Genomic DNA, 18984 nt, shown 5'->3' on the forward strand with positions numbered 1-18984 from the left:
CAATCCTTTGGGAAGCCACAGACTACTAGAAAGACAGCTCCTTGATGAGCAGGGTGATGATTTTCATGTCCTGATTTGCTCTGTGGTCAAAAATTGAAATAGTTGGCCCAAGATCTTCCTTGCCTGTATTTTCACTCTCCTAAGCCACAGGTTTCCCAGCAGTCAGACTAAGTCCAAAGAGCCAGACACACCCAAAGGTATCTCTCCATTTACTTTTATCATTTTATTGGCCAGGGCAAAATGAAAACTCAAGAGTAGTGGCTCCTAAGTTCTGTGCAGCTGGGGCTCAGCAGTGCCATGTATCCCAGGCCCCACTGTGCCCCAGGCAGCTTTGCCCTGGGTGGCCAGGCTGCCATGCAACTGTGCAAACCTCAGGGGGAGGCAGCATTTGGAGAGGGAGCTGTACTGATTTCACAAGGGAAATGTGCTGGTAGCTGGACTGTTTTACATCAGGTTTATTCAAGCCCATTTGAAACGTGCCCACCACCCTGTTTCATCTGAATGCCACACTTGGGCTATTGTAAGGTCTCTCTCTTTCAAATCTCACAAAGGAAATAATTAAATTGTCAAAACAGCATATTTTCACAAAAAAAGCTTGAATTTTCTAGACAGAGAAGCATTTTCTGCCAGAAAGAAGATCAACAAACATCTGCCCAGGTACCTCCAGGGTACATTGTTGCCACCCAGCCCTTGAGCTTTGGTCGCTGGCTGGAATCTGTTTCTCCCCTTCAGGTGGCTCCAGCTGCCCACCTAGTCCCAGCTCTGAGAGCTGCCACATGATGGCCCAAAGCCCTTTCAGAAAGTAACTGGCAGCTTTCCAGGCCCTTTGGTTTAGATTATGGATTAGATTAATGATGACAAAGCTTTCTGGCTTGTGGTGTCAAATTTATTCTAAAAAATCCCTCTAATGATTGCTGGCTCAGTTCTCTGGCAGTACCAGATCTAGCAGTGGCCTCCAATCCACCCTTGCTTTGGCAGATAATTCCTGAGGATTTTCTCCTGACTCCCTCCATCTCTTGCAAGCAGACCCTTGTTCAGTTTGTTGTACAGTTTAGCAGACTCGCAGAGCACCTCGGGAACCAATAGGATATAATGTCCTGGTACTGTGGATTATTTGCAATTGGTTTCATTTAATTTGTTGGAGCTGTACAAAGAAATGTATATTTGGCACCTTTTTGACAGGACTCTAAAGCCTGGAGAGCAGAAATTGCCAATCCATTATGCACAACTTCATTGCCATTTGCTTCCTAGTTTTTTGAAGAGTAGCTTTTCATTGTTTCTCCTGCCAAACAGGCCTTCTCCTTCAAACTATGAGTCAGTAATTCAGAACGCATCTACACCCTACCAGCATTTCAGAGATGCCTCTGAGCTCCACAGTTCAGCTCAGGACATGAGCTTCTCTGAGACTTGCAGGTATTTAGGTTTGGAGCTTTGGCTCAGCTTCTTGTGTGAATGAGGGAAAGTCACAAAGTCAGAAGTAGCTTTGAATAGTTAGCAGAATGGAGAGCTGCCAGACTGAAGGGGATGGCAAGCTACTTTGCTTGTGACTGAGGAGAGGGGGATTAGGCATTTCAGCCAAACACTTTATTCCTGCCTCCTGTTTGTACCATCCATGCTGCTGTTACTGCCTTTGCAGGATTAGAGAGAGGGTAAAAGAGTGCCAGTGTGTACCAGAGGGCCCCAGTACAGCAGCAGCAATCTCTGCCCTTTCTACCTCCAGAAGCAGCAGGATTCTGCCTCTCTGACTTGGTCCTGTCCTAGTTACTGTCCCTCCAAATCAGGATGGTTCCTCCAAATCACGATGATCCCTCTGTGACAATCAAGAAAGAAAAGAAGAATGTGTGAATGGAGATGATGGAGATAGTGAAAATGAAAGGAAGGTCTCTGGGTGTTCTCTCAAGGAGAAGGAGGGAAAGGAAGGAAAAAAGTGGCCACAAGAAGGAGAAACAACTTTAGAAGCAGAAAAAGTACCCTGTCCCCTCTAAAACACACCACACAGAGTCCATTAAATCCCCACCTTTCTCATATGTCTTTCCCTATCTCACACCACAACTGCTATCCCTGCCTGCCTTGTCTGCTCCAAGGATTCCCTCAGCTGAGAGTCTGGTTTTGCTACATAGTGTAACCAATAAAAAGACAAATACTGGCTCCATTAGATCACTCAACAGGCTCCCACTGATTTTTCTGAGGGGAATTCCTGGCCTCTTTGAGTTGTTTTTCTACTTAAAATTCATCTCATATTACTATTATTATCCAGCTCTTCATGTCCTGAGACCAATCACTTCATGTACATTCTTCCACTTTACTACTTTAAGAACCAAAAGGCTATAATGGGGCAATTTTTTTTACATGAAAAAAAAATCTCTTGAAAGATTTACTACTGATACAATCCCTGTCTTCCCTGTGTTATTCAATCATGTGGAGATCCTGAGATAGAGATAGATAGATAGATAGATAGATAGATAGATAGATAGATAGATAGATAGATAGATAGATAGATAGATAGATGTATTAAGACTATTTGGAGAAGTTCCAAGTACAAGCCATGATATTGAGCAACATGAAGCAATACAAGACAGTCCTTTTTATGATGGAGAAAATAACTCCCAAGAAGGCTTCTTGGAGAAGCAAGGGAGGGAGGGAATATGAAAGAGAGGAGAATGAGAATAATTTCTCAGAGAACATTTAAGCATTGAATTTCCTGGCTGATAAGAGTTTAATTTCATTACTTAGCTTTTAAGAATTACTTTGTGCAGAGCTGTAGCTCAAAGGAGAGGAAAGAATTTACTTTCTGTGTACTAAATCTTCAGATATAGTAAGGTGGCACACACTCTCCTCTCCAGCTTTCCTGCCTGCAGATATAAAGGGGGTGTGGAAAGCAGCATTGTGTGTTTGCAATTCAAGTGCAGAAATACAAAAGAAGAAAGGGAGAAAATTACTATATTCTCTCTCAGCACAGAAACAGCACAACCCCTGGTTAATTTAAGTAGTCACATAGATATAACTTCTATTTTAAGCATATACTTAAGTCCTGCTGATTCAATATTCAGCCCAAATGCAAATGACTCTTATGGCATGAGGTTTGCATTGAACTGGATTCACTTAGTAAAATATTTCAGTCCGATGTTTGAGGGAGAAGAATTTGAAATGCTTCCATAGCAAAATCACTTCTGCACTGATTGATTGTGCTATTTTCTAGTGAATTTTTAAGTACTCCTGTGGGATAGGAAGCTGATCTGGTGAAAAGTCAAATGAATGTATACAGCTAATTACATCTTCTAAAAGTAGCATGCTACGCAGGATTTCCTCAAGTGTACCAGAAAACATTAACATCCTGGAACTGGTATTTACAATTTCAAATTCTAGCCCTCCAAGCATAATTAGTGTCCTAAATGTTTCAGTGCCAAATTATTGTCAGTAAATATTTCAGGATCAAAGTTGGGACTCACTTTGGATAAGCCAGTCCATTTAATTTTTTTGTATTTATTATTTTCTTTTCCAGCATTCCAGACAGCTGTGATATTCAATACTAAGAAATAGTAAATTGAAATAACATGTTTTAAAGTATTTATTTGATTTAATTACAATATATATAAGTTGCTTTCGTTTATAATTCACTCTTTTCTTCTGACTTTGTCCTCTATTTTACTTAAAGTACCTGTGATTCCTATCCTCTCTTATACAAAATACACAAATACTTTTACATAACTACAGTCTCTGTCTAGTCACACACCAAAGGAAAGGGTAGAGGATATGAAAATTACTTATGACAGATGAGTCACATTAATATTTTGTTCTAAGCCATGAGAAAAATGAGACAGAAAGGGTGGGAATCAGAACAGATCAAAACACTTGGTGCTTTATGATCCAAAACCACAACTAGCTATTGAGGTGCAAAATGTTCTTTTTCAAATAAAGTGTGAGAAAAATGCAGAGTTTTGTACTGCAAATGCTGGCAGCACACAATGTTGCAATTATTCTCAATATTTTGAGATATTTGAATCCTAACCAGAACTTTGAGCAACATCGAGGTAAAATAATTTTTATGCTCCTTCACACACACACATTTAAAAAAATTGAGTTTGTCATAGTTACTTTAGAAATGGTGTGCCAAGTTTCTATCAGTGACTGAGATTAAAAAAAGAAGGGAGGGATGTCATGACATCCTCTTGCCTGTGTTTTTTACAGCATAGTAAATTCAGAATCATTCAGATAGTAGTCCTGTTAACTTTATCAGATTTCTGTGCTGCTTAAAAAATCTTGTATATTCTCTCTTTGAAAACAATCGTTCTGACTGCCGTTTACAGGTAATTTACTCTTTCAATACATGTGGCTAACTTAGTCTGGATATGAAGCATAATCTTGCTTCCTATTTAAGAGGACACTAATTAGGATCAATCACCGTAGTGCTCTCCGTAGATTACCACTCATTATTAGACTTAAGAAGAAACATTACTCACTCTATCTGACATGATCAGGTAATATAATCTAAGATTCAGCTCACTCTTGGGTGAATTAGGTATTATGTTTTCTAGGACCTAACTATTCTCTTTTTTCATTCCCTCTTCTCTACCCACTATCCAATGAAAAGCTCAAGTCAGCAAGATATTAAGCATCCTTCATGAGCCAGCACCCTCAAGCCTTAGAAAAGGATGTGCTTTTTCTGGTACCTGATGGAGGCAGGCAGGCATCCTCAGGGAGGTTTATGCACTGTGAGAGTTTCCAGCTTCCCTGGCTGCACAAGGAATGGTTCAGTATGAAAGACACTTTAACTGGCCAGGCTGGAGTTCAGCAAAATACTGGGAAAGAGTCTGAACACCCATGTGGAGACATGTATTGTGCCAGCTATGATCCCTTCAATGCAATCGTATTTGTGCTGCAAACTCCACACAGTTACTACAGGACAGAAGTTGTGCTGTGTTTCTCACCAGGACAGTGAATTAGGTAGATGAGTACAAGTTCTGCTTTGTTCTTCTAGCTCCTAGCAAGGGCCCTGTTCCTACCCACTCCCCATCGAAATCTGTCTTTTTACTCATATAATAGCAAAGGTAGCTGTTCACAGTGCATACCATGCTGGGCTGGGCTGGTTTCATGCCACTTGTTATGCTGTGTAGGAGAGATCAAACATGGAAAGTGAAGAGACAATTCACAGATTAAGAATAAAAATTTAAGAACTGAATGAGTGGTCTTAACCAGACAACTTCCGTGTGCTTTATTCAGAGAAATACAAGTCTGAATAATTAAGAACTGGCACAATGCTTTCAATATCTAGCTGTAAAGGTATCCCCTTAAGCCAATAAAAGCAAGCTCTCCTTTTCTTTCGTTTTTCGTTTCTCTCATCATGACTGAGGAATTTTTCTACCTTCTTAGTTTATGTGATACTTTGAACTTATTCTATATGTATAAAACACATTTCCTATAATCCATCAATAACTTGATTCTTTATGATTAGGCTATTGGAGGCTATTGGGGTGTGATTGCAACTTTTTTTGCAAATAGGTATAGTTGTTGCACTTTGTTTAGTCCATGAAAACTCAGTACTTTAGTTTTTGCTTGCCAGGCAATTTGAGATTCGTGCCTCGAGGTAAACATAAACACATGGTCTAACACTACGCCATTTCTTCAGTGGTACTGCATCTATCACAAGATGTGTTTCTGGTTAATGTGGCTTATAACTATGATAAGCTTCTCAGGATTTTCAGGCAAAGCAATTCCTACAAAACCACCTCCCAGAAAAAGGTTTGTTGGAGTACATTGAACAGCAATGAAAGAATAGGCCTTCTAGTGCCAAGAAGATTATAAGGAGGTATTATTGGTCCAGACAGAAATTTTGCCAGGCCTTCAGGACAGAGTTATGTATCACTGCATGTTTCTCTCTGGTGTGTTTCTACACCATGAACTTGGACAAAATTTCAAATTCATGATGAAATATAAACTCTGTTAAGACTATTGAACTCCTGTCTTGAAATTTTTCCTGATGCTAACTAATACACAGAAAGATTTGCTAGTGCAGCCAAGATTAGCTGTTTCTGGGAGTGGTACCTGTAAAAAGGAAAAAGTAGGAATAAAGGGTGTGGTGTAATTTTAATCAGGTTATTTATCCATATCTCAAAAAAAAAAAAAAAAAAAGAAGGCAAAGAAAAGTAAATTTTCCAGTTCCTTACGGCTGCCAATCTCAATAAACCAATTCTTTATCCATCCTGGAATTTTTATCAGCTTAGTCTCATATTATAAGGAAAAATGAAGTGATGTGCACATTTTTTATATAATCTAATAAAATGTCAGAACACATAGTTTGCTAATATAGCTTACAATAACCAGTGTGCTCTATTTACCACGGGTATAGGTAGTGTTCCTTACCTTGATTGGCACCAGGCAATTCCTGTTGCTTTATTTGTTTGGCTAAACTCCTTGAGCCACAGCACATCCTTTTATGTAATTTACCTTTAAAAGTTAAGTGAGAGCCATAAGGACTATGCTAACTTTTGGATAGAATATTTGAAGGAATTATTCTAAATGCTATAAATATAATCATGATGAAATAGTGCAGAGAACAACCTTGACTGTCCTCTGCATATTGCACATGGGCAGAAACAAGCAAACACAAACAGTAAATTCTATCTTTTATTGCTGATCCCCAGATAACTAAGACACTCCACACTTTTGATTTTAAGCTAATAGAAAAAGCTTAAAAGAGATGAAATGAAGAGTTTCTGCGTTAGCATTACAGAATCTCACATCATAAAGGAAAGGCAAAACTCTTATGTTCAAGTCACCAGAGCTCTGAGTTGATGATGTAATTAACATGCATCTCATTTATTTTTGAGAGCAAGTGTTATATATTGAATACTATGATTTGTTTCCTTGCTGGATCAGGAGTTTATATTAAAGTGGTGGAAATGCTCCCACACTTACCAAAGAGTAGAATACCAACTGCAGAAAACTGTGGATGGTTTTCTTTTTCACCATACTTTTTGTCTTAAGTAAAATCAAAGCAATTAAACATACTCAAACAGATGTGCTTTATGCTCAGGTTGGGATGCGGAAATGTAAAGGAATACAGTCTACTATTATTAATCAAAAATGTAATATGTTATTTTGTATATTGTATCACAGAGTGAAGTGCTTTCAGGTTTATAGAGGAAATAGTTCTGATAGTAAGTTCAAAATGCTACCCTTGGAAGTAAAATGCCTGTGTGGACTGTAACGTATGACCTCTCTTTCATCCCCCTTAGGGATTCATACTGTTTGTTGACTGCTCCTTTTAAGGCAAGATTTTAGGAGTTTCCCATTACAGGCAAGCAGGAGAATTCCTCTCCATGCTAATATAGTACCCAATAAGCTCATGCCAGTGGCTTATTTGGTCATCATTACAGTAGTACCTAAATATTCAATAATTTATCTTAGTACCTTGTGAGGTAGGGAGGATATAGAGTTCCCATTTTGTGTCTGAAATGAGGCTAAGTCCTCTTCCCGAGGTTGGTCAGAAGATGTGTAAGAGATGTGGGGCATAGGCAGGGAGTATTTCACATCTCAGGGTAGTGCCTTAGTGGGTCAGCCTTCCTTTCTATAGAAATAGGGAGCTTATCCAGGACCAGCAACACAAGCATTGCTTGTGTGTTTGAAGGAATTATGACACATCCCCCCTCTTGAACTGTGCTGCACTTGGGATATGTCCTGTGATCTCATATTCCCCTGCCCTTTGACTACCTGATCTAAGAAAACACAGCCTCCACTTTTCCAAGTGCTGAATTACTTTTATCTTATGAATGTAATTAGCAAATTAAAACTTAGAGTACATACTGTGTTTCTATCATGCCTGGAATTTCTGCTGCAAAATGTCGTCACTTGATGTGATTGTACAGGTGGTATTTATGCATGTGACTATACTAGACTCCCAGCTGTACTGCTATCCAAATGAAAGGCTTTAAAGAGACAGCAAGTATACAGTGAGGTGTGTGACAAGACAGAAGTGATGCTTAGATGTCATGCATGAGTCATGAAATAAACATTTCAAATGCCATTAAATATATTAAATTAATAAGATGGGCTGGTAGAAATGAGAACATTAACTAATCATAGAATAGCCTGGGTTGGAAGGGGCCCTAAAGATCATCTAGTTCCAGGCCCCCTTCCATGGGGCATTTAAAAATATCCTCACATTTATACAATGAGAAACAGCACAAGCACTGCAAAATAAATAAGTACTTTGACTTAACTGAAGTTCTACAGTCTAGCAATAGAAAGAACATTTGGATGGAAATATAACTAAGCAGAGATTCTGTAAATATTTCAGCTATAAAAAGCCATAGTAGTCCAGGCTTTGATAAATTCCTGAGGTCATTTTATAAAGAAGAAAAAGATTTACTAAAGCCAGTTCTAAAGAAAGATGCCTCTTCTAAGTTGAATAGAAAGATTTTGGTGATAGAATGTTTCTAATCACAATTCTAACACTTGTGAAATTATGAAGATGTGTAGAAAGTACAGATCCTGAATAGAGATGGATTGTAAGACACCAACAACATTCTGGCCAGCAGGATGGAAATAATATTCTCAAGTATTAAGCGGATGTATCACTTTAGATTAATAAATAACAAGTTCATAATGATGTTAGTTCATTTATTTAATTTCACTTTTTCATGAATGTAGGATTGAGTCTAATGTCAGCCTTTACTGGAGGTAGCAAGAATGATTTTGGTAGAGTGGGATGGATGGGCTAAATCCAAACTGTTCTCCATGCTGAGCTATCTGAACATGGCAATATAACTTCTCTCTTCTAGAGTTCACACTGCAACTACTACCCAAATCCAATTTGCATGCCTATGAGAGAACAACTCCAGCAGTTAACCCCTCTTTTTTTAGTCCCATGTATTTTAACGTGAAGTAATTTGAAGTCATATGCTACATCAGTTATAAAATCATTTAATGAGTAAGTTCCACCTTTCTTCCAGATGGCATCAGAGTGACACCACAGTCAAAGTGATATATACAGTTGTAACTTCCAAGATGGATCTGCCCTTACTTGTAAATCATTTATATGTTACATGCAGTAGAAAATAAATCTGTCTTCTGGTTTTGTAGCTTAAACTATGGAGAATTTAACAGACTTAAACACCTTCACTGGTGTCCAAGGAAGTTGGGGAACATAGAATGATAAAGGGTTGGAAGGGGACCTTGAAGATCACCTAGTTCCAACCCACCTGCTGTGGGTAGGGACAACTTCAATGACACCAGGCTGCTGAGAGCCCCATCCAACCTAGCCTCGAATTTCACTGGGACTTCACTATTTCCTAGGAACTTAAAGATTATTACTGATTTCATGTGGGATGACCTCAGTTACCATGTTCAGAAGTGGTAGTCTAAGCCTATATGGAAGCACAGTGTTTAACTTTTGAAAACTGTTATTCCCTCAAAAGCTGATGAATGCAAACAAAAATATGAAATTACTTACCTTCTGAGCAGCTAGTTAATGCCTTTAATTTCTCAGACAATAATAGGACAAGGTTGACTGGGGTAAGTTTTAGGTCTGACAAACATTAAAAAGATATTTCAAACCTTAGTAGGATAGCTGGCAGCTTTAATAGATACCATATTTGGCTATGAGAACAGTTAAACAAAGGATATGGTTATTTTAATTTACAATTGGATAGGACGAGGTCTGATGAAGAAAGACGGGTCAAACTATAAATCTGACTGATAGATAGAACTGTGTTAGACATCAAAACTAGCAACATAATTGTGCAGCTATTAAGATCTTATTTTTATATCACTATTTTCAGGTGAATTTTCATTGGGGAAAGAAGTGTAAAATATCTGAGTATAATGGGATGACATCGGCCAAGAAAGGGGAAATTTAGATATGCTTTGACTCCCCAAAATGACAAGAGAAAATTTGTCTAAAATGAACACTTTTCCAAAGAAAGATAGAAAGACAACCCTGTGGGTTGCTTTTCTCCCAAAGATGAAATCATTCATTAGAGGTATAGATTTTGCAGAAGTCACCAGTTCAGTGAACATAAATGTCTCTGACAGAGGATTGAAATGTGATGGCTTTAAGAAGCCATATATCATTTACATGGTAGATCCTATTCTGAGACTGAAAAAAATATAAGGGTAAAATGAGCAGAACATGTAGGGATGTGCCAACTTATCAGTTGACTTTGCTTAAGAGTACATGAAAAACAGGCTTGTTAGATATGGGATTCACCTTCCATAGAAATCACATCAGCCAGCAGGCAAGTAATTTAACAGCTCTGTGCTAATGTCTGTCCACCTGCAAAATGATTATATTAGCATTTACCTACCTCACAGTGGAAGCTGGAAGAACTTAATTAACATGTGTAGTTATTTAAAGCTCTTGGATTGAAAGCTGCACTAGGGATCCAAGCTATTTGTTAATATTATTATTTCTATACCCAGATGATTTACTCACATGTTTGCAACATGCCAGCATAGAAACCTAGTGGATGCAACACAGGATTGGCATCCACCAAGTGAGATCAGTGGCATAAACAATGGTGCTAATTGGCAGGGTGTTTTGGAAGATCCAACCATCTTAAGGCTTTAGTGCAACTCTTTGGCCATATAGAATACAAATCAGCTTCAATTTATGATTCTATTAGCTCCAAAACCACTAAGGCACAACAGAATGGAACAGATCCGGGAATTCATTCCAGCAGTATGCAAACTCATTTGGGCAGATGTCACAACCTACACCTTGGACTGAAAGCTCAGTGTGAACTAGCAGAAAATTCTGTTTTAATATGCTGGATAATAAAGCAAATGCTGTTATTTGGAACTTGCAGCAAAGACACCTGCTGACAGTTGGCATTAAAGGCATGACCCATTGCAGGGCAGAGGTGAAATCTCATCCTTGTTGAAGTCAAGGGAAGTTTTGCCATTGAATTCAAACATGCCAGATGATTATGTGTATCTATGAGGCTATGGGTAGTTAATGAATTTTTTATACACAGGCAGATATCCACAATGTCAAAAAATGGGCATGCTGAGATACCAAAGGAATATAATTAGCACAATAAATACCTACTAGAGAAAAAAAGATTGCTCACACCTTACATTAAAAACGGATTGATTCCAGACTTTGATATCATCCCAAACAAAACTCATAAACCAAAACATTCCGTGATATTGGTGGTTGGTGAAAAGCACTTTTCAATCCTTGGATGGTTTGCAATTTCTAGGGGCAAAACATTGTCCAAGAATCCAGGAAGCAGAAGGAATTCCTGTACATTTGCTTTATGCAGCAAATAAATTGACTATCTCCTCTTTAAATTTATGTAAATCCATGACCTTTGATGGAGATCAGAAATAATTTATGCAAAGCAAGCTCTGAGAAGAACCAGTTCTGTATTTTGCTCATATATTTGGCCAAGTGTCTCTCTATTCCTCTGTATTTTAGCATTACCAGTATCCTGTTAGTATCTAAATTTTTTTCTTGAAATTAGACACAAAAAATGAAGCTTTTAATAATCTGCCAATAAAACCTCTGCAGCTGAGTCTGTTAAAATACTCATGTTTATTCTCTCAAGGGAGTAAATTTGCATGCAAGTTTTTGAGTGTGCTGGAAGAATGCTTCTGTTGAAGTAACTTTTTCCAGTAAAATCCCAGGGTACTTGTTGAAAAGGTTGGTCTGACAGATGAACAAGCTGAAAAAAAATTAGACTGTGTGTTTCCAGTGTATATATCATTAGCTCAACACAAAGACACATGCAAGGTTTTTAGGCAAAGCCTGGCCCAGAGCCTGATGCCTTGTTTCAAACCATGCACAGTCAGCCATCAGCCTGGAGCAGTAGGCAGCCAATCTGCTGTAATGCACCACAGGCCACTGTGGGTCGAACTTATAAACTGGAAAAATATGGCCTTCTACACATGAAAGTACAAGCCTGAAAGGTTCAATTGGAATAGTCATGCAACTCCCTTCCTGCAGAAGGGTCAGGAGCAAGGATTCCCCCTCATGGTGCTTCAGGACTCTGTTGAAAATGTCAATAACTTCTGTGCATGACTGTGGACTTTGGATTCTGTCTTTCCAGTTAAAGAGATGCTGGAGAAACTACAGTATCTGCTTACTTTTACTAAAATCCTGGATTTGGAGGAACTCTCAGTGACCAGCCAATACCATAGCATTTATAAGGTGCTTCCATGTTGGTGACTAAAGCAGAATGAAAACCTGTGTTCACATGAGGAATGGAAACTGAATTGACTCTGAAAATTTCTTCCAGAATGACTATTGCAAAGTGATCCCACCACCACAGCAAAGGCACTAGACTGAATAATCTGTATTTCTGTGATTCCTCTGGAAATGCAGCAGCTGCTGTCCTGTCACAGTGAATGTATAGCAGAAGAATTCACCAGTCCAGTCTCAGAGAAAAAGTTGTAGCTAACATACTGGTACTTAGGAAAACATAATATGGTGGTTTGCAGTCCATAAAATGGGACAGAAGAACCCTGTGGCTTCTGTTTTCTTCCTCTAGTGTAACTGGTAATGGTAGATTTCAAAGGTGGTTTTGTTTTAAAGGAAAGTGTAACTGTAATCAAGTGTCACTTTGCAACGTGCATTACATTGCATTTACAGGTAACACAGTTGCACCTGTTTGTATCTGATGCAATCACATCACATGTCATAATGTCTTTTAAGTTTCAATAAGTACTCTGTTTAATTTTTTCCTGCTTTATAGTATTTTCTTCCTAAATCTACCTCTAGATCCTGTAATACTCTTAACATATCTGCAAATCTACTACAGTAGCTACTTTATTTAAATAACAAAACTCCCCCTTTACTGAGGAATTAAGCAACCTTTGTTGGCAGCAGTCTGCTAGAGTGCTTAATTCTGTAAAGGTTGTGCAAAACCCAGGCTAAACTATTGAAAGAATGTTTAAAAAAAATCAGAACTGAAGGTTTGCTCTGTTGCAGAGCAAATAAACTTGCATTAGCTCTTCAAAGCAGACCTCATTGTTCAATGTCTCTGAGGCAGCTGTTGCTTTCTCAGCAGAAATGCTTCTAATTCAGTTTGAACTAGTTCTCTACTTTCACTGCAACAAATTTTATCAGCAGAAAACTCAATGCTCTACATGCCCAAGAAAGTATTCTACAATATTTTGAGTAAGTCCCTCCACAGCAGAAAATTTTCAGAAAGTGACATGAGGAGATTATCCCTACTTGGCCCAAGTTAATAGCCTAGGCATGGATGTAGTCTCTTCTCTCAGCCTGAGCAATTATTTGATTATTAATTAATCTCAGTGCCTCTCATGAAAGAACTTGGGGAGTGATCACTACAAGTTCTGCATGAGCAGGAGGCACAAGGTCTGTCTTTAGGTCTCATGAATCGCTGTTGCTCAGCAGCAAGCTGATACTGCTGATACCAGCAGCCCAGTCTGACTCCCACTGAGTTGGTGGAAAAGGCTGTGAACCAACAGTATAACAACAAAAGTGTGTAAAGATGTAAAAAGCCCTCTGAAAACAGCATTAGCAGGTAAGACATGCTGGCTTTTTACTCGTGGTTTAAAAACAACTGGAAGTGGGTATCGCTTCATTTGGGAACATGTTGAGGTGCCACAACTGGAGAAAATGAAATGATGTGCCTGTTCTTCACAAAATGAAGTGCCTAACACAGCCAAGTTTGTAGTAATGCTGATAAGAGTTAACCACTTAGAGACACAAGACTTTCTAGGATAAGTATGAATAAGTTTTGTTACCACCATTTTAGACTTAGGAAAACAAGGGAAAATGGAAAGAATCATTTGCCTAAAGGTTTGCAGCAAGTCCTTGGCAGTGCCAAGCTTTAGGTCTCATGACGTGCTGCTTCGCTCGGTGTACTTCTTTGCACAAAGATGTTAACAGCAGAATTTCATTCTCACTCTGGTCATGGAAAAAGTCCACTTTGCGTCAATTCATAACTTGGCTTAGGCCACAACTAGACAATAACAAATCATTGTTTTGTGGGGGGGTTTTGGGGTGAGGGTTGGGGATTGTTTGGGGTTTTTTTGTATTGTTCATTTCTGTACTAAAAAGCAGACTCAAACTTTGTAGTGTGGTTAAACAACTGCATATACATGTCAGATTAGGATACATGCAAACAGGTCTCAGTTTTTTAATTTGAGTAAATTCCTCATCTGTTGATATGCTGATCAGTCTTTCATTACCAACAATTATATAAAGAGAATACATATAGATAACCTGTATCATTAAGTGATATATGTATGCTACTGAGACATGTAATTTTGAACGTGCAGCAATTTTAAATATTTATACCATGCCTAATTTCCCATTTCTTTCCCAATCCTTTCAAAAAAATTGAAAGCTACCTTTAGAAGGGCAGGTGGTGTCAGATATTAGGGTGTTAAGTTGGGCATCCTTGGTTTAAAGTTGTTAATGTCTGTCTCATCTGTTCTATCATCTTTGATTTGTCAATAGCGTAGCAGTATGTTTGATTCATTAGAAGTGAAAAAACGATGGCGAAAGCAAGTAAATATGTCAGTTAAACCCCACAAGTATTAAGTCACCTCAGTTTGTTTTTCTGGTAAAAACTGGTCTCTCATTGGGTGAACTGAGGCCAGATTGATTCACCACCAAAATGTGAGTCTGGAACTGACATTGGATTTGCAGATGTGCATAAGAGAAATCCCTTGAGTTTTGAAATAATTGACTTTAAGGAAAGGAGAGAAGAATGTAAAAGCATTGTTGAGAAGAGTGAAGGTAATCAGTTACTTCCATGACTGCTGACATCAGTCGTGGTTTGACATCATGTTGATTTTCTCATTATTTTGCCTAAATAAAGATTAAATTATTGTTTTCAATTCACTTGGATTGCACAAATCCAGGACGTTTCTGAACAATATTCTTGTTTATAAGCAACAGAAGGAAGTGATATCATACATGAAAATAATAACTAGGGAGTGAAGTTTTTGTGTGTGCAAAAATTTTAATTTTAGAGCTTTCAAGGGAGAATGAGGTACAAACACTGAAAAAAAATCAGCATGAGTTGGAGTGAAGAATACTGACAATATCAAGCATACATTGAAACCCCCAAGCATGTAATTATATGCCGTGCTTGTAGAAAGGGTTCTCTAATTGTAAATTTGGACTTTTGGAGGTGATCATAAAAACAATGCTGTCATGAACAAACAGGACAATGTCTCTCTTTCTTGCCTCTCTGTTCATGTAGGCTGTCATCTAGAGTTGTCACAGAATCAAGCCCTCTCAGCAGAGCTCTTCCAGGTGCTTTCTGTCCAGTGGAAGTTACACACAGGCTTAATCAGAAGTGCAGTCACTACAATTGAATTACCTATGTCCAAATTAATTTCCACTTCTGTTCTCTGGTATTCAACTGAGCCACAGAGCATCTTATGGGTCATTTAGATACACAACAGCCCTTCTAATGGGAGTGATGTACTTTACATGTCAACACAGACTAACTTATCTGGCTCATATTTTCTCTCTTGGAATGCAAGACTTAACATAGATGCCATTGTAATACTTGGCTTTGATTTAAAGACCCATCTGCTGATGCCTGATGGAAACATTTTTAAACACTCCATTTAGAAATAATTTGGTCATATGTTATAGATTTCTTCTATTCCTCCTTCTTCATCTTAAACCACCAGGAAAAAGAGGATTTTGTCTGATTAAGATTTCAGTCTTTTATTTTATAAATGGCTTTAGAGTGCTGTAACTTCCAGAGCAAACAATGATGCTGTCACGAACAGAAAATTACACCTGGTTTTCAAAAGTAGTGAACATTTATGTCTCACCTTCCTTTTTTTAAACAGTAACTCTAACATTATACCTGATACAAATGATGATAACATGCCTAAGTTTTGCAAAGTGTCTAATCCTCAACTGGAGGCACTTTGAGGCAATCTTGTTCTTGGAAAAGGGTGGTCTACACTTGGTGAACGTTGTCCTTGTTGTACTGTCTGTCTCCAGTTGGGCATTTGGAAAGCCAAACATCCAAAATTACTCTCTCCTTTGAATGTGTGTTCCAGGCATCTGATGTGTGTGGAATTCGAAGTAGCTAAATATGTGACCACAAACTGACTGATTGCAAGAACAAAAACTGAAATCAGTTTTATAAGTTATCACTGATTGTTCAAATGAAAAATAGGTTACAATCTGAGATTTGAAACCAACAGAAATAAAAGATTGCTAAGGAACTCTGTAAACATAAGTCTGTTTTTAACAAATTCAACCAGTTCTGCTATCAGTGTTAACAAGATTGTGGCAGGTGGTTATAAATTATGGAGGTTAGCCAACAGACCAATACTGTCTGGAGTTAAAAGAAACAGTGAAAGCTATGATGGATAAAGGGATATCTCTGTTTTTACCAGAATGATTCTCAAAAATGTTAGAAGGAAGGAAGCATTTGCTACAAAAGAGAAAGAAAAGTGTCAAATATTAAGTACATGGGGTACAGTTAGAGTGCCTGGGTCTTTTGTTTTTCTAGCAAATCTTCTAAAAATTCTTCCATTATTCACAGTGCTGCCTATGATGCTAGGAAAAGCATAATTTGAGCCCTGAGGTATGTTGTCAAGGACTTTGAGTATTTAAGCCATGGAATGGGGAAAAAAAACTTGAGATGCTTAAAAAATGACAATCACAAGCAAGAAACCTCAGCTATATGTGCCTTTGCATTTATCAACCATCAGGTGGACTCCTCTCAGCAACCTCAAGCTCATGTTGAATTGATGTCAGATCCTTCTAATCAAAATGCTCCTTTTGTGTGTATCTCAAGCCTTCAGACCACACAATGATTGCTTGTTTGCCTTATGTTTACAAAATCCTTTAACAAGATATGTAGAGCTTGGCCAAGGAGCTTTGGCCAACATTTCCCAAGTGTCATTGCCTAAAGCCTGGCACCTTTTCAGAGGGGCTGAGCTTCAAAACTTCCTAGAGACTTGGAGAATGAATTGTTGTGCTCAGCGTTTTGTGGCTAAGCATGGATTTAAGCCCCTCAGTTCACGTGCTCAGTGTTTTTTGTTAGGGTTAGCCTAGATGTTACAACACTGAGCTACAGAGTTTCTACCATATGCAAACATCTAAGGTGAATATTTAGGACATACTAATGATCTATGATGATGACCAGAACAGTGATACTTTATAAATGCATATGTGGATAAGGATATCTTGTCCTGCAGGTATTTTTCATTCTGACTGTCTTCAGAGGAAATTGTTGATGCTAATTAACTGTCAGGAATGAGTTCATGCATGAGGACATGAACTCTCCATGCAAGAATTAATTTCTGATGGCTGAAGGAGTGACTTGCCTTAGGCTTGCTGACTTGAAAAAGTTGTTGTTTTAGGACTATAACTGTTGTGTGAAGAAGGTTGGTGCAGGGTTCAGCATGAGAGTTATTTGATTTTTTTCACCTTACTCTCCCTTGAGTGGCTAAGTTAAAAAAAAGAAAAATCAATCCTTGCACTGATTGCATGGAAACCTAAAGTACATCATTAATAGCCATATGTGCATGGGATCAGCCCTTCACCAATCAAACTGTGCCAGAAATAGGATGTACAGGGGTCAGGTTTTGTCACGTCTGGATTAACTGATTTATGGAAGAGCATTAAGCAAACCAAATTGCTGTTGAGTCACTATGGAAGAAGTGAGGCTAAGTGGAAGGGAGGGCTTGACTTCAGATTTCATGTCTGAAGCCATCAGAGGTCAGAATTGCTCAATGTGAGAAACATACAGTCCATGTAAGTGTGACTAACTTCCAGGATTTAAGCATGGTTTTAGAATAGTGTGCAAAGATGGGAAAGTGTTTATTGCAAAATGCTAATTCATTCAGATTTCAAAGTTTACATCTCTTCTCTGACAAGTTTTGATTTCTTTTTTTTTTTAATTTTCCCGCAAAATTGTCTTACTTGTGCTACATAAAAGGAACAGCCTCTCAAAGTCACAGAACAGGAATAAGCACCTTGGAAGAGCCTTTCTTGAGACACAGGTTCTTATGTTTGTATTTTCACTGAACTTCAGACTTCAAGCATCAGTAGTCTCCTAAGAAATTCGTTTGTCCTTCATGTTCTACTAGTCACGTGGCCTCATCACAGGAAAAAGTTCTCTAAGTAAGACATCTTTGAAGTTCAGGTCCTCCCAGGCTTAAGTGGCAACTCTGTGGTGGTTTTCAAGGTTACAAAACTGCATGTTGCAGTTAAGGCTCCTTTGTTCCCCAACAGAAAAATGAATAACTTTTTATAAGATAACCTCAGGTTTTGGGGTTTTTTTCACTATGCCCATGCAAATACACTTATCTACTCTTGTTTTTAAAAAATAAAATCATAGGTAATTATTCCTTATTTTTGCTGAGAGAGGAAGTATTTTATGTTTCCTACAGTGCTTGTGTCCGGGCAGGTACCACAAACTAGCCAAAGCACTAGAACTTCATTTCCTAGCTGACCTATCAGTCACTTCTCTATGTACAAGTGCCCTGACTCCTGTATGGAATCAGGCCTAACTTTACTCAGTTGTGTCTTAAGAGATAATTTTCAACTACTTTCCAGGAGCTTATAGAAGCTTGTTAAGTTATTAACTAGCTTTCAATGTATTTAATGACTTGGAACTTGTACAGCATGTTGAAAAACACTAAAAAAGTTCTTGATACTGAATAAATAACAAAAACAGGCCATGAAAAAAAACAAAGATACAGAAACTTACACTATTATGGTGATAGAAAACACTTGCTGACTCCTTCAGCACAACCCAAAGCCTCTGTAATGAGGTGCACCTGGTCTCACTTAACCCTTCCCACAGCCGGATTCCTCTGGTAGGTTATTGCCATCTCCCTGTCGTTAAAGGGATTCAGAAGCTGGATGTAGGAGGATTGTTTTGATACTTTGTGCTTGCATTTCTATGTAAATATGTTTTAATCAAAAAGAGCTGGGTTCTTTGTTTTTGTTTCTTTTCTGTTTCTAAATGCAAAAATCATATAGTCTCTTGAGGACATGTAGCTTTTAATGAAAAATACCATGTC

General features: G+C 38.2%; 1 protein-coding gene across 3 annotated transcripts in view; it reads right to left on the reverse strand.

Annotated features, from left to right (window-relative positions):
• COL8A1 (collagen type VIII alpha 1 chain) overlaps nt 1-18984 on the reverse strand; it is a 134186-nt gene that overhangs the window by 35111 nt on the left and 80091 nt on the right. The window lies entirely within an intron of this gene.

Source organism: Pithys albifrons, chromosome 1 (assembly GCF_047495875.1).
Source record: "Pithys albifrons albifrons isolate INPA30051 chromosome 1, PitAlb_v1, whole genome shotgun sequence".
In the NCBI taxonomy this organism is placed as follows: domain Eukaryota; kingdom Metazoa; phylum Chordata; class Aves; order Passeriformes; family Thamnophilidae; genus Pithys; species Pithys albifrons.